The 13,894-nt window shown below is 35.3% G+C and overlaps 1 protein-coding gene across 1 annotated transcript in view; it reads right to left on the bottom strand.

Annotated features, from left to right (window-relative positions):
* The window catches only part of TRIQK (triple QxxK/R motif containing), a 75,759-nt gene that overhangs the window by 25,641 nt on the left and 36,224 nt on the right, over positions 1–13,894 (bottom strand). The gene's annotated exons all lie outside the window — the stretch shown is intronic.

Below are 13,894 nucleotides of genomic sequence, written 5' to 3'. Positions count from 1 at the left end.
AGATGAATAAAATCAGAAATGGCATTATCACAGGCAAAAAAAAAAACAATTTAAACGTTAATCGAGTTGATTAAAAACTTATTACAAAACCAGAAACACAATAAAATACAGATAAAGAATAAAAAATACAGATCCAGGGGATTATCACTGGTATAGCACAACTTTATATTTAGCCAGTCATACAAAATGATGTAAAATTTGCAAAAAGTATTTTTCTCAAAATTATTTATGGGTATTTGAACTAAGGAGAGGAAATAGGTAAATTAACCCTTAAAAATATAAACTCATGCAAACTTTAAAAATTGTGTTATAAAGGCAACTCAAACCAATTTTTTAAATACTTGGACAAAACAGCTTGATATTAACCATATACTGCAGAGAACCCACCATCACTTAATATCACATTAAGTACTAAGAAACAATTACCATGCTTTGGGTTGCTAGAAATATAAACCAACAAGTTATTTATGAGATATAAACTAATTTCTCAGAAAATCATACTAAAAAGGCTGACCAAGCAACAACCTAGACATGGAGAGAAATGTAGTTCAATAGAAGATATCATAAAGCATTATCAACCTTTAGTTTGCACCTAGCCAAAACAAACAAGCAAACAAACAATTTTTTAAGTAACTGTTATGTGTAATGTATCCTTGGGGATACAGAGATAAAAAATCAATAGAAAACATCAAAAAAGTATCACAGGGAAGATAAAACACAAACTTGCAGAAAAATTAAGTAACAGCATATTTCAGTAAGTTTTCAAGTTAAAGATACTCATTATTTCAAGAGATATAATAGAACACTTAAGACTAATATGATAAAAAAGAAAGAAAGAAAAACAAAGACTAATAACAGAGTAGATTAAACAAAGACTATAAAGAATTTAACTACCTTAGAATTAGGGAGATTTTTTATTGAATATTTATAAGTACCTTCTATCATCAGAGGTGATCATCAAGGACGCAAAATAAAATTAGATAGAGTTTCATCTTCAAGAATGTTTAAATCCCAGTAGGTACAAATAATATATATATACTTAAAACAAGGAAGGAAGTGGAATGTGCTATCAGCCAATAAAATGCTCAAAAGACTGCCAGTTCTGAAAATATTGTAGACAGAGCTGAAGTGGACACTTCTTTGATATAAACACATAGAAACAGTAGTAAAAACCCCATCCTATGAAGCTATAAATATTGAATGTATATATATTTACATATACATACATACATACATACATGATAATAAAAGGAAAAATGGAAATGTTCCAATGGCAGGAACAAAGATAAAACTCAAAGCAAAACAGCTAGTTCTAGCTGATATCCTAATAGCCTTGGTTGGAGAGGTGGAGGGTGGTACATCTAAAACCAGTGCCTGGTTGTAGATGTCAAGAGGATTTCACATTGGCTTTTAAGGCCCAGGCATGGGCAGCGCTGCTCTGAGAAAGGAGATAAAACTGAAATATATGGATAAAATTGAGATCCTCGAAGGACTGACCAAACCATACGAAAAAGACACTGTACTTATTTGGAAAAATAGCAAGGAATGTTTCTACTTACTCTCAGTTCTGGGTGTGGAGAAAAGATGTGTCACCTGTGGGAAATATAAATCTTAAGCTGTCAGAACTAAAAAGGTGTGAGGTCCAAATTGCAAGAATCTTTGGCCAAAAAATAAGTCTAGAATAATGGTCAAGAAATCCCTACCATCAGTAAGTACATTAAACACTGCTCTGTAAGAATATTTCACAATTCAGACTGCTTGAACTCCCTACAGAGGGAGAAAATAGAAATAAAAACAAATGACCCTCTGTTGAAGATGAATACACACACACACACACCCGGGGAGGGGGGAATAAACCATAAAAGGACTGAAAAAAAGAAAGAAAGAAAGAAAAAGAAAATAGCATGAGGTACAATGAACCAATATAACAAATGGGAAAGTTGGTACCATAAGAAGGAATAGTGGAAGAATCTGAAAGAATATATAAAACTGGTATTTAAAATAATTAAAGAGAAAAAAACAGTATAAAAAGAATGATTTTTAAAGTTATTAAATCAACCTTCTACACATGACAAAAAAGGTCATTGAAATTATATATGTAAATATATATATCCATGGATGCAAGTTAGACACAGTAGTAAATAAATGATTGAGAAAGAAAAAGAATTTGTAAATTTTAATCAAAAGTAAGATAAGTCGGAGAAATAACAAACCCACATACAATAGAAATTTATTTTTTTTAAGATTTTACTTATTTATCAGAGAGAGAGAGAGAACACACACAAGCAAGGGGAGCTACAGGCATTGGGAGATGCAGGCTCCCCACTGAGCAAAGAGCCCAATGTGGGACTCAGTCCCAGGACCCTGGGATCATGACCTGAGCCAAAGGCAGACGCTTAACCAACTAAGCCACCCAGGCTTCCCAGCAATAGAAATTTAAAGAGAGAAAATATATAATTATGATTTTAAGAGATACAAATGTTGTAATATGAAGCCTCAATTTATATATAATAGTAAATCTAGAAGGAGTAATTAGAGAGAAACCCATTATTCAAAAGACAAAAAAAATCAGATATTGATGTCCTTCCAGGACTTAAGACAAGAATCTTTAGGATGAAGGAGCACACCAAATTTCAAGTCTTTTTTTCTTTTTACTAAATAAAAATAAGCACCTGCATTAAATTAAAGCTGAAAAACATTTAAGATAAAAAGAAAAATTTTAAAAACAGGAATGAAAATTAAAAGAAGTGACAATTATATTATTGGAAGATGTCTCATCAGAAACACCAGAAACAGGAAATGAATAAAATAGTATTTTTAAATAATATCGCCCTAAAATTATGTACCCAGCTAAACTATAATTCAAGTATAAGTACAACATAACAATACTGTCTTATAAACACAGACCAAGAAATTTTGCCACTAATAGATATTTGCACGAAGGCAAAAGTAACAAGGAAACTTCACCAGAAGGCAGATGTGAAATATAAAAAGTAAAAACAGCAAATATGAAGTTAGATCTAAGTAATTACTGGTGACTGAAACTAAAAAAATAATAGCTGTAATAATTGAGTTTGTAATAATTGAGTAAAAGAGAAAATAAAGTAATATACACAATAACATAAGCAACATGAAAGAGTAATCATACATAGAGTTAAACATCTTTATATTGTTTTGGATAAATAAAGATATTAAGAGACTTTAGATTTCATTAAGTCAAATATATCACAAATAAAATTTGAGGAATTCAAGAAGAAGAAGAAAATGAAGAGGAAGAAGAAGAGGAAAAGGAAGAAGGAGGAGGAGGAGAGGGAGAGGAAGTGGGGGAGAAGGAGGAAAAGGGAAGGCAGGAAGGCAGGGAGAGAGAGAGGGAGGGAGGGAGGAAAAAAGGAAGAAAGGAGGGAAGAAATGAAATGAAATGAAATGAAAAATGAAATGTAAACCTTTCAAAATGTGAATAATAAAAAGAACTCCAAATATCTCAGGAAAGAAGGGTAGGGTAGAGATTAGCAAAGAAAAGCCACCACAAGTAAAAATTACAAAATAAAATTGTGAAAATATATCTAGATTTTTCATTCACAGGAAATGATATAGAATTAAATTTACTTACTCAAAAGCAAAGATTCTTAGGCTATATCAAAAACATAAAACATAATGCTAAAGTTGAGACAAAAGTAAAGCAACAGGAAAAGGAGAGAAGAGGAAGAAAACTGGAGTAATATTTTGAGGAAACAATGGCTAAGAATTTTCTAGGACATATTAAAGAAATGAATCTACAAAACATATACCATTACAATAACAATACCTCAAGTAGGATAAATTAAGTCAAACTTATACCTAAACTCATCATAGTGAAACTACAGAAATCCAAAGACACAAAATTTTAAAAGGAGGTACAAAAAAAAAGATTGATTATTTTTAAAGAAGCAACATTTAGATTGACTTCCCAGTGACAAAAAATAATAGCCAAAATGCAGTGGAGTAATATTTTCATGTGTTGAAAGAACACACATTGAAATAAAAACAAAAACCTGCCAAATGAGAATTCTATAACCAGAGAAAACATATTTCAAAAATAATGGTATGTCCCCATAACCAGCAAAGAAATTGGATCAGTCATAAAAAAATCTCCCAACAAACAAAAGTCCAGGCCAGATGGCCTTCCAGGGGAATTCTAGCAAACATTCAAAGAAGAATTAATATTCTTCTCAAACTGTTCCAAAAAACAGAAATGGAAGGAAAACTTCCAAACTCATTCTATGAGGCCAGCATTACCTTGATCCCAAAACCAGACAAAGACCCCACAAAAAAGGAGAATTACAGGCCAACGTCCATGATGAACATGGATGCAAAAAGTCTCAACAAGATACTAGCAAATCGAATCCAACAGTACATTAAAGGAATCATTCACCAAGATCAAGTGGGATTTATTCCTGGGCTGCAAGGGAGGTTCAGTATCCACAAATCAGTCAATGTGATACACCACATTAATAAGAGAAAGGATAAGAACCATATAATCTTCTCAATAAATGCAGAAAAAGCATTTGACAAAGTGCACTATCCATTCTTGATTAAAAAAAAGAAAAAAATCTCTCCATAAAGTAGAGACAGAGGGAACATACCTCAACAACACAAAGGCCATATACAAAAGACCCACAGCAAACATCATCCTCAATGGGGAAAAAATGAGAGCTTTTCCTGTACAGTCAGGAACAAGAAAGGGATGTCCACTCTCACCATTGTTATTTAGCACACTACTGGAAGTCCTGGCTTCAGCAATCAGACAGCAAAAAGAAATAAAAGGCATCCAAATAGGCAAAGGAGAAGTCAAACTTTCCCTATTTGCAGACAATATGATACTCTATGTAGAAAACTGGAAAGACTCCACCAAAAAATTGCTAGAACTGACACACGAATTCAAAAATGTCATAGGATACAAAATCATCTGTTGCATTTCTATACACCAATAATGAAACAACAGAAAGAGAAAAGGAATTGAGCTCCTTTACAACTGCACCAAAAACCAGAAGATATCTAGGAATAAACCTAACCAAAGAGGTAAAAGATCTGTACTCTGAAAACTATAGAACACTTATGAAAGAAATTGAACAGGATACAAAGAAATGAAAAAACATTGCATGCTCATGGATTGGAAGAAAAAATATTGTTGAAATGTTTATACTACCCAAAGCAATCTAAACATCTAATGCAATCCCTATCAAAATACCACCACCATTTTTCGCAGAGCTAGAACAACAATCCTAAAATTTGTATGGAACCACAAGAGACCCAAACAGCCAAAGCAATCTTGAAGCATGACAATTCGAGACTTCAAGCTATATTACAAGACAGTATGGTACTGTCACAAAAACAGACACATAGATCAGTGGAACAGAATAGAAAACCCAGAAAGGGACCCATAACTATATGGTCAACTAATCTTTAACAAAGCAGGAAAAAAAATCCAATGGAAAAAAAAAGACATTCTCTTCAACAAATGGTAGTGGGGAAACTGGACAGTAATATGCAGAAGAATGAAACTGGACTACTTTCTTATACCATACACAAAAATAAATTCAAAATGGATGAAAAGACCTAAACCATCAAAATCCTAGAGGAGAACACAGGCAGCAACCTCTTTGACATTGGCTGTAGCAACTTCTTACTAAACACTTCTCTGGAGACAAGGGAAAGAAAAGCAAAAATGAAGTATTAGGACTTAATCTAGATAAAAAGCTTCTGCACAGAGAAGGGAGCAATCAACAAAACTAAGAGGCAACCTATGGAATAGGAGAATTTGATATGCAAATGACATGTCAGCTAAAGGGTTAGTATCTAAAATCTGTAAAGAACTTATCAAACTCAACACCCAAATGATAAATAATCCAGTTAAGAAATGGGCAGAGACATAAATAGACATTTTTCCAAAGGAAATTCCATTTCCATTGTGTATACACACACACACACACACACACACACACACACACACACACAAAATGGAATATTACTCACTCAGAAATCTTGCCATTTGCAATGATGTGGATAGAGCTAGAGGGTATTATGCTAAGTGAAATAAGTCAATCAGAGAAAGACAAATACCATATGATTTCACTGATGTGTAGAATTTAAAAAACAAAATGAGAGGCAGGGGGAAACCAAGAAACAGACTCAACTATAGAGAACGAACATGGTTACCAGCAAGAGGTGGGTGGGGGGTGGGTTAAATAGATGATAGAAGTTGAGTACACTTACTGTAATGAGCACTGGGCATTGCATGGAAGTGTTAAATCACTAAATTGTACACCTAAAACTAATATTACAATGTATGTTAACTAACTGGAACTTCAATAAAAACTTTTAAAAATGGTATGTTAATATCATAAAAGAAAGAAACAGAACTTGCCACAAGTAGACATACAGTAAGAAATTCTAAAAAATGTTCATCGGGCACAAAGAACATGATTTCAGATTTAAGGCCTGGGATGTAAATGAGAATTAAGAGCAGGGTAAGTGGTAAATATGTATACAATTGTATGAGCTTTGACTGAATAAACTATAATAATAATGTCTTAGGAATTTTAAAAATAGAGAGAATTAAGAAATGGAAGCATCATAATTTGGCCTTTCTAAATCAGGAGCAGAGAGAGGTACCTCAGACTCTCCTGACAGCCAAAGTGCTATTTATACTGTCAATCCCATGAACTCAAATCTTGTGACTTAATTATCTTTGCATCTGCCAGTACCTAATATAGTCTTCAACCCCAAAAAAGAAGTATAGTGAAGGGATTAAGGGTCAATTTCTTGGAATTGAGTCCTGGATCTACCTCCTAACAATTGTAGAATCTTGGGAAAATTCTTTAACACACCTGTGCCAAGTCTTCTTGATCTATATAATGGAGTTATATAATAGTAGTTGCTTTTTTACAGGACTACTGTGAAGATAAAATAAGATATGCCTGGCACAAGATGCTTAATAATTGTTATCAACTTTTATTATATAAGAAAATAGAGATTTACAAGTAAATTAGTTGTATTTTTATAAAGGTTTACCTAATACATATAAATATTAATTGGCCTGACATACTTAATAACATATACTTAGAAAATATCTTAATTATGTTAAAGCAGTTTTTAAAATTCTCTTCCAATCTTGAAATACTTTATCTCTAGAATAATACATGTAATATTAGGCAATCTTACTCTCTATTTTTACAATATTATATCTGAAGAAATGAAAAGACCCAAACCAACTTATTTCCTCTTTAAGCCAGCAATGTTTCAGAATATTGTTTTTCTTAGGTGCATTGCCTTGAAATCGAGAAGGTATTACATCTTCACTACACATTTCAAGATCATGCTATAGTAATCAAAACAGTGTCCATTTTAATGTAAGGATTCAGTATCTACAAGGTGTTTACAGTCACAGCGTCAGCCCATTTGATTCTTATCTGAGCAAAGAATATTGTAAAGAAAGCTTTTATTAAAAGCCATTAATTATTGTCATTTAGTACATAATTGAAAAAACTTTTAGCAGAAAATAAATAGTAAACAGTGATATTAAAATCATTATTCAAAACATGGCACTGGTATAGCCAAACAAATATAGTTACTGACTGACCATACAAAAATTATATAAATAAGTGAGATTTCATAACAAGAGGACATTGCACATATGTAATACCACTATTCCTTGTGAATGTTTATTAACTAGCAATTACATTAGCTTACCAATAACTTTAATAGTAAAAAAAACCCACTATGACACTCATTTTATTTGCTATTTATATTTCTTTTTTTAAAATTTTTATTACTATGTTAATCACCATGCATTACATAATAAGTTTTTGATGTAGTGTTCCATGATTCATTGTTTGGGCATGACACCCAGTGCTCCACACAGGATGTGCCCTCTTTAATACCCATTACCAGGTTAACTCATCCCCCACCCCCACCCCCTCTAGAACCCTCAGTTTGTTTTTGAGAGTCCATCGTCTCTCATGGTTCGTCTCCCCCTCCGATTCCCCCCTTCATTCTTCCGCTCCTGCTATCTTCTTCTTTTTTTTTTTCTTAAAATATATTGCATTATTTGTTTCAGAGGTACAGATCTGTGATTCAACAGTCTTGCACAATTCAGCACTCACCATAGCACATACCCTCCCCAATGTCTATCACCCAGCAACCCCATTCCTCCCACCCCACACCAACCCTCATTTTGTTTCCTGAGATTAAGAATTCCTCATATCAGTGAGGTCATATGATACATGTCTTTCTCTGATTGACTTATTTCACTCAGCCTAACACCCTCCAGTTCCATTCACGTCATTGCAAATGGCAAGGTCTCATTCCGTTTTATGGCTGCAGAATATTCCATTGTGTATATATACCACCTCTTCTTTATCCATTCATCTGTCGATGCACATCTTGGCTCTCTCCACAGTTTGGCTATTGTGGACATTGCTGCTATAAACATTGGGGTGCACATACCCCTTCGGATCCCTACATTTGTATCTTTGAAGTAAATACCCAGTAGTGCAATTGCTGGATCCTATGGTAGCTCTATTTTCAACTCTTTGAGGAACCTCCATACTGTTTTCCAGAGTGGTTGCACCAGCTCGCATTCCCACCAACAGTGTAGGAGGGTTCCCCTTTCTCCGCATCCCCGCCAACATCTGTCGTTTCCTGACTTGTTAATTTTAGCCATTCGGACGGTGTGAGGTGGTATCTCATTGAGGTTTTGATGTGGATTTCCCTGATGCCGAGTGATGTTGAGCACTTTTTCATGTGTCTGTTGGCCATTTGGATGTCTTCTTTGGAAAAATGTCTGTTCATGTCTTCTGCCCATTTCTTGACTGGATTATTTGTTCTTTGGGTGTTGAGTTTGATAAGTTCTTTATAGATTTTGGATACTACCCCTGTATCTGATATACCATTTGCAAATATTTTCTCCCATTCTGTCGGTTGTCTTTTGCTTTTGTGGACTGTTTCTTTTGCTGTGCAAAAGGTTTTTATCTTGATGAAATCCCAATAGTTCATTTTTGCCCTGGCTTCCCTTGCCTTTGGCGATGTTTCTAGGAAGAAGTTGCTGTGGCTGAAATCGAAGAGGTTGCTGCCCGTGTTCTCCTTTAGGATTTTGATGGACTCCTGTCTCATGTCTAGGTCTTTCAACCATTTTGAGTCTATTTTTGTGTGTGGTGTAAGGAAATGGTCCAGTTTCATTCTTCTGCATGTGGCTGTCCAATTTTCCCAACACCATTTGTTGAAGAGACTGTCTTCTTGCCATTGGACATTCTTTCCTGCTTTGTCGAAGATTAGTTTACCATAGACTTGAGGGTCCATTTCGGAGCTCTCTATTCTGTTCCATTGATCTATGTGTCTGTTTTTGTGCCAGGACCATATTGTCTTGATGATGACAGCTTTGTAATAGAGCTGGAAGTCCGGAATTGTGATGCCGCCAGCTTTGCTTTTCTTTTTCAACATTCCTCTGGCTATTCGGGGTCTTTCCTGGTTCCATACAAATTTTGGGATTATTTGTTCCATTTCTTTGAAAAAAGTGGATGGTATTTTGATGGGGATTGCATTGAATGTGTAGATTGCTCTAGGTAGCATTGACATCTTCACAATGTTTGTTCTTCCAATCCATGAGCATGGAACGTTTTTCCATTTCTTTGTGTCTTCCTCCATTTCTTTCATGAGTATTTTATACTTTTCTGAGTACAGATCCTTTGGCTCTTTGGCTAAATTTATTCCTAGGTATCTTATGGTTTTGGGTGCAATTGTAAATGGGATCGACTCCTTAATTTGTCTCTCTTCTGTCTTGTTGGTGTAGAGGAATGCCACTGATTTCTGTGCATTGATTTTATATCCTGCCACTTTCCTGAATTCCTGTATGAGTTCTAGCAGTTTTGGGGTGGAGTCTTTTGGGTTTTCCACACCGAGTATCATATCATCTGCAAACAGTGAGAGTTTGACTTCCTCTTTGCCGATTTGGATGCCTTTGATTTCTTTTTGTTGTCTGATTGCTGTGGCTAGGACTTCTAATACTATGTTGAATAGCAGTGGTGACAGTGGACATCCCTGCCGCGTTCGCCGTAGGCGGAAAGCTCTCAGCTTTTCCCCATTGAGAATGATATTCGTGGTAGGTTTTTCATAGATGGCTTTTATGATATTGAGGTAGGTACCCTCTATCCCTATACTCTGAAGAGTTTTGATCAAGAAAGGATGCTGTACTTTGTCAAAGGCTTTTTCTGCATCTATTGAGAGGATCATATGATTCTTGTTCTTTCTTTTGTTAATGTATTGTATCACGTTGATTGATTTGCGGATGTTGAACCAGCCTTGCAGCCCAGGAATAAATCCCACTTGGTCGTGGTGAATAATCCTTTTAATGTGCTGTTGGATCCTATTGGCTAGTATTTTGGTGAGAATTTTTGCATCCATGTTCATTATGGATATTGGTCTGTAATTCTCCTTTTTGATGGGGTCTTTGTCTGGTTTTGGGATCAAGGTAATGGTGGCCTCATCAAATGAGTTTGGAAGTTTTCCTTCCATTTCTCCTTTTTGGAACAGTTTCAGGAGAATAGGTATTAATTCTTCTTTAAATGTTTGGTAGAATTCCCCTGGGAAGCCATCTGGCCCTGGGCTTTTGTTTGTTGGGAGATTTTTGATGACTGCTTCCATTTCTTTAGCAGTTATAAGTCTGTTCAGGTTTTCTATTTCTTCCTGGTTCAGTTTTAGTAGTTGATACATCTCTAGGAATGCATCCATTTCTTCCAAGTTATCTAATTTGCTGGCATAGAGTTGTTCATAATATGTTCTTATAATTGTTTGTATGTCTTTGGTGTTGGTTGTGATCTCTCCCTTTCATTCATGATTTTGTTCATTTGGGTCCTTTCTCTTTTCTTTTTGATAAGTCTGGCCAGCTTCGGCTCAGGTCATGATCCCGAAGTCCTGGGATCGAGTCCCACATCGGGCTCCCAGCTCAGTGGGGAGCCTGATCCTCCCTCTGACTCTCTCCCCTCTCATGCTGTTTCTCTCTCACTCGATCTCTGATAAGTCTGGCCAGGGGTTTATCAGTCTTGTTAATTCTTTCAAAGAACCAGCTCCTAGTTTCATTGATCTGTTCTACTGTTCTTTTGGTTTCTATTTCATTGATTTCTGCTCTGATCTTTATTATTTCTCTTCTCCTGCTGGGTTTGGGCTTTATTTGCTGTTTTTTCTCTAGCTCCTTTAGGTGTAGGGTGAGGGTGTGTATTTGAGACCTTTCTTGTTTCTTGAGAAAGGCTTGTATTGCTATTATACTTTCCTCTTAGGGACTGCCTTTGCTGTATCCCAAAGATTTTGAACAGTTGTGTTTTCATTTTCATTGGCCTCCATGAATTTTTTTAATTCTTCTTTAATTTCCTGGTTGACCCATTCATTCTTTAGTAGGATGCTCTTTAGCCTCCATGTATTTGAGTTCTTTCCGACTTTCCTCTTGTGATTGAGTTCTAGTTTCAAAGCACTGTGGTCTGAAAATATTCAGGGAATAATCCCAATCTTTTGGTACCGGTTGAGACCTGATTTGTGACCTAGGATGTGATCTATTCTGGAGACTGTTCCATGGGCACTAGAGAAGAATGTGTTTTCCGTTACTTTGGGATGGAATGTTCTGAATATGTCTGTGAAGTCCATTTGGTCCAGTGTGTCATTTAAAGTCTTTATTTCCTTGTTGATCTTTTGCTTAGATGATCTGTCCATTTCAGTCAAAGGGATGTTAAAGTCCCCCACTATTATTGCATTCTTGTCAATGTGTTTCTTTGCTTTTGTTATTCATTGCCTTATATAATTGGCTGCTCCCATGTTAGGGGCATAGATATTTACAATTGTTAGATCTTCTTGTTGGATAGACCCTTTAAGTAGGATATAGTGTCCTTCCTCATCTCTTATTACAGTCCTTGGTTTAAAATCTATTTTGTCTGATATAAGGATTGCCACCCCAGCTTTCTTTTGGTGTCCGTTAGCATGGTAAATGGTTTTCCACCCCCTCACTTTCAATCTGGGGGTGTCTTTGGGTCTAAAATGAGTCTCTTGCAGACAGCATATCGATGGGTCTTGTTTTTTAATCCAATCTGATAGCCTGTGTCTTATGATTGAGGCATTTAGCCCATTTGCATTCAGGGTAACTATTGAAAGATATGAATTTAGTGCCATTGTATTGCCTGTAAGGTGACTGTGACTGTATATTGTCTGTATTCCTTTCTGGTCTATGCTGCTTTTAGGCTCTCTCTTTGCTTAGAGGACCCCTTTCAATATTTCTTGGAGAGCCGGTTTCGTGTTTGCAAATTCCTTTAGTTTTTGTTTGTCCTGGAAGTTTTTTATCTCTCCTTCTATTTTCAATGACAGCCTAGCTGGATATAGTATTCTTGGCTGCATATTTTTCTCGTTTAGTGCTCTGAAGATATCATGCCAGTCCTTTCTGGCCTGCCAGGTCTCTGTGGATAGGTCTGTTGCCAATCTAATGTTTCTACCATTATAGGTTACATCTCTCTTCTCCTGAGCTGCTTTCAAGATTTTCTCTTTGTCTCTGAGACTCGTAACTTTTACTCTTAGATGTCGGGGTGTTGACCTATTTTTATTGATTTTGAGAGGGGTTCTCTGTGCCTCCTGGATTTTGATGCCTGTTTCCTTCCCCACATTAGAGAAGTCCTCTGCTATAATTTGCTCCAATATACCTTCTGCCCCTCTCTCTCTTTCTTCTTCTTCTGGGATCCCAATTATTCTAATGTTGTTTCGTCTTATCGTATCGCTTACCTCTCGAATTCTGCCCTCGTGATCCAGTAGTTGTTTCTCTCTCTTTTTCTCAGCTTCTTTATTTTCCATCATTTGGTCTTCTATATCGCTAAATCTCTCTTCTGCCTCATTTACCCTAGCAGTTAGTGCCCCCATATTTGATTGCACCTCATTAATAGCCTTTTTGATTTCGATTTGGTTAGATTTTAGTTCTTTTATTTCTCCAGGAAGGGTGTCTCTAATAACTTCCATGCTTTTTTCAAGCCTAGCTAGTATCTTTAAAATCATGATTCTGAACTCTAGGTCTGACATCATACTAATGTCTGTATCAAGTAGGTCCCTGGCAGACGGTACTACCTCTTGTTCTTTTTGCTGAGGTGATTTTTTTCATCTTGTCATTTTGTCCAGGGGAGAATAGATGAATGAGAGAACAAAATGCTAACAGGTTAACAATGTCCCCAGCCAATATACTCTAAACAAACCAGAAAAGACCTGAAACCAGGGGAAAAGAAAGGGAAAGAAAGAAGAAAGAGGAAAAAAAAAAGAAAAAGATAAAAACAAACAAAAACCGAACAAGACAAAAAAAAATAATATGATTAATATGATCAGGCTAGTGCATAGATCAGTGCCACACACTAGATTTTGGTTGTATTTTGGTCTGTTAGGAGAAAGTGCCTCCTAATATTTTAAAGAAAGAAAGACTATATATGTACAAAATAAGGGTTGATACAATGAAGGGATGGAATATGACTGTAAAGATGAAAATTATAAAAGATTTTATAAAAGGAATTGATAAGATAAGAAGTTGTTTGAAAAAAGAAGATTTAAAAAAAAAAAGAAAAAAAAAGGGACAGAATGTGATCAGGCAGGAGACTAGAACAAAGCCATACACTAATGATTTAGGGTATATTTTGATGTGTTAGAAGAAACTGTATCTCAAAATTTTAAAGAGAGAACAATTTATATATATATGCCAAAAATAAGGATAACTACTATGAAGGGATAGAATATGACTCTAAAAATGAAAAATAAAAGTTTTTTTTTTAAAGGGATTGATAAGATGTTGGTTGAAAAAGGGACATAGAAAAATTCAAAAAAAAAAAAACAGTTAAAAAAAATTAACTTT

The sequence above is a fragment of the Eumetopias jubatus genome, unplaced genomic scaffold (genome assembly GCF_037043125.1).
Source record: "Eumetopias jubatus isolate StellerSeaLion01/CBP00866 unplaced genomic scaffold, mEumJub1_p1.0 scaffold_4, whole genome shotgun sequence".
NCBI lineage: Eukaryota > Metazoa > Chordata > Mammalia > Carnivora > Otariidae > Eumetopias > Eumetopias jubatus.
The sequence above is the reverse complement of the archived record's forward strand: the minus strand, read 5'-3'. Positions and strand labels throughout refer to the sequence as shown.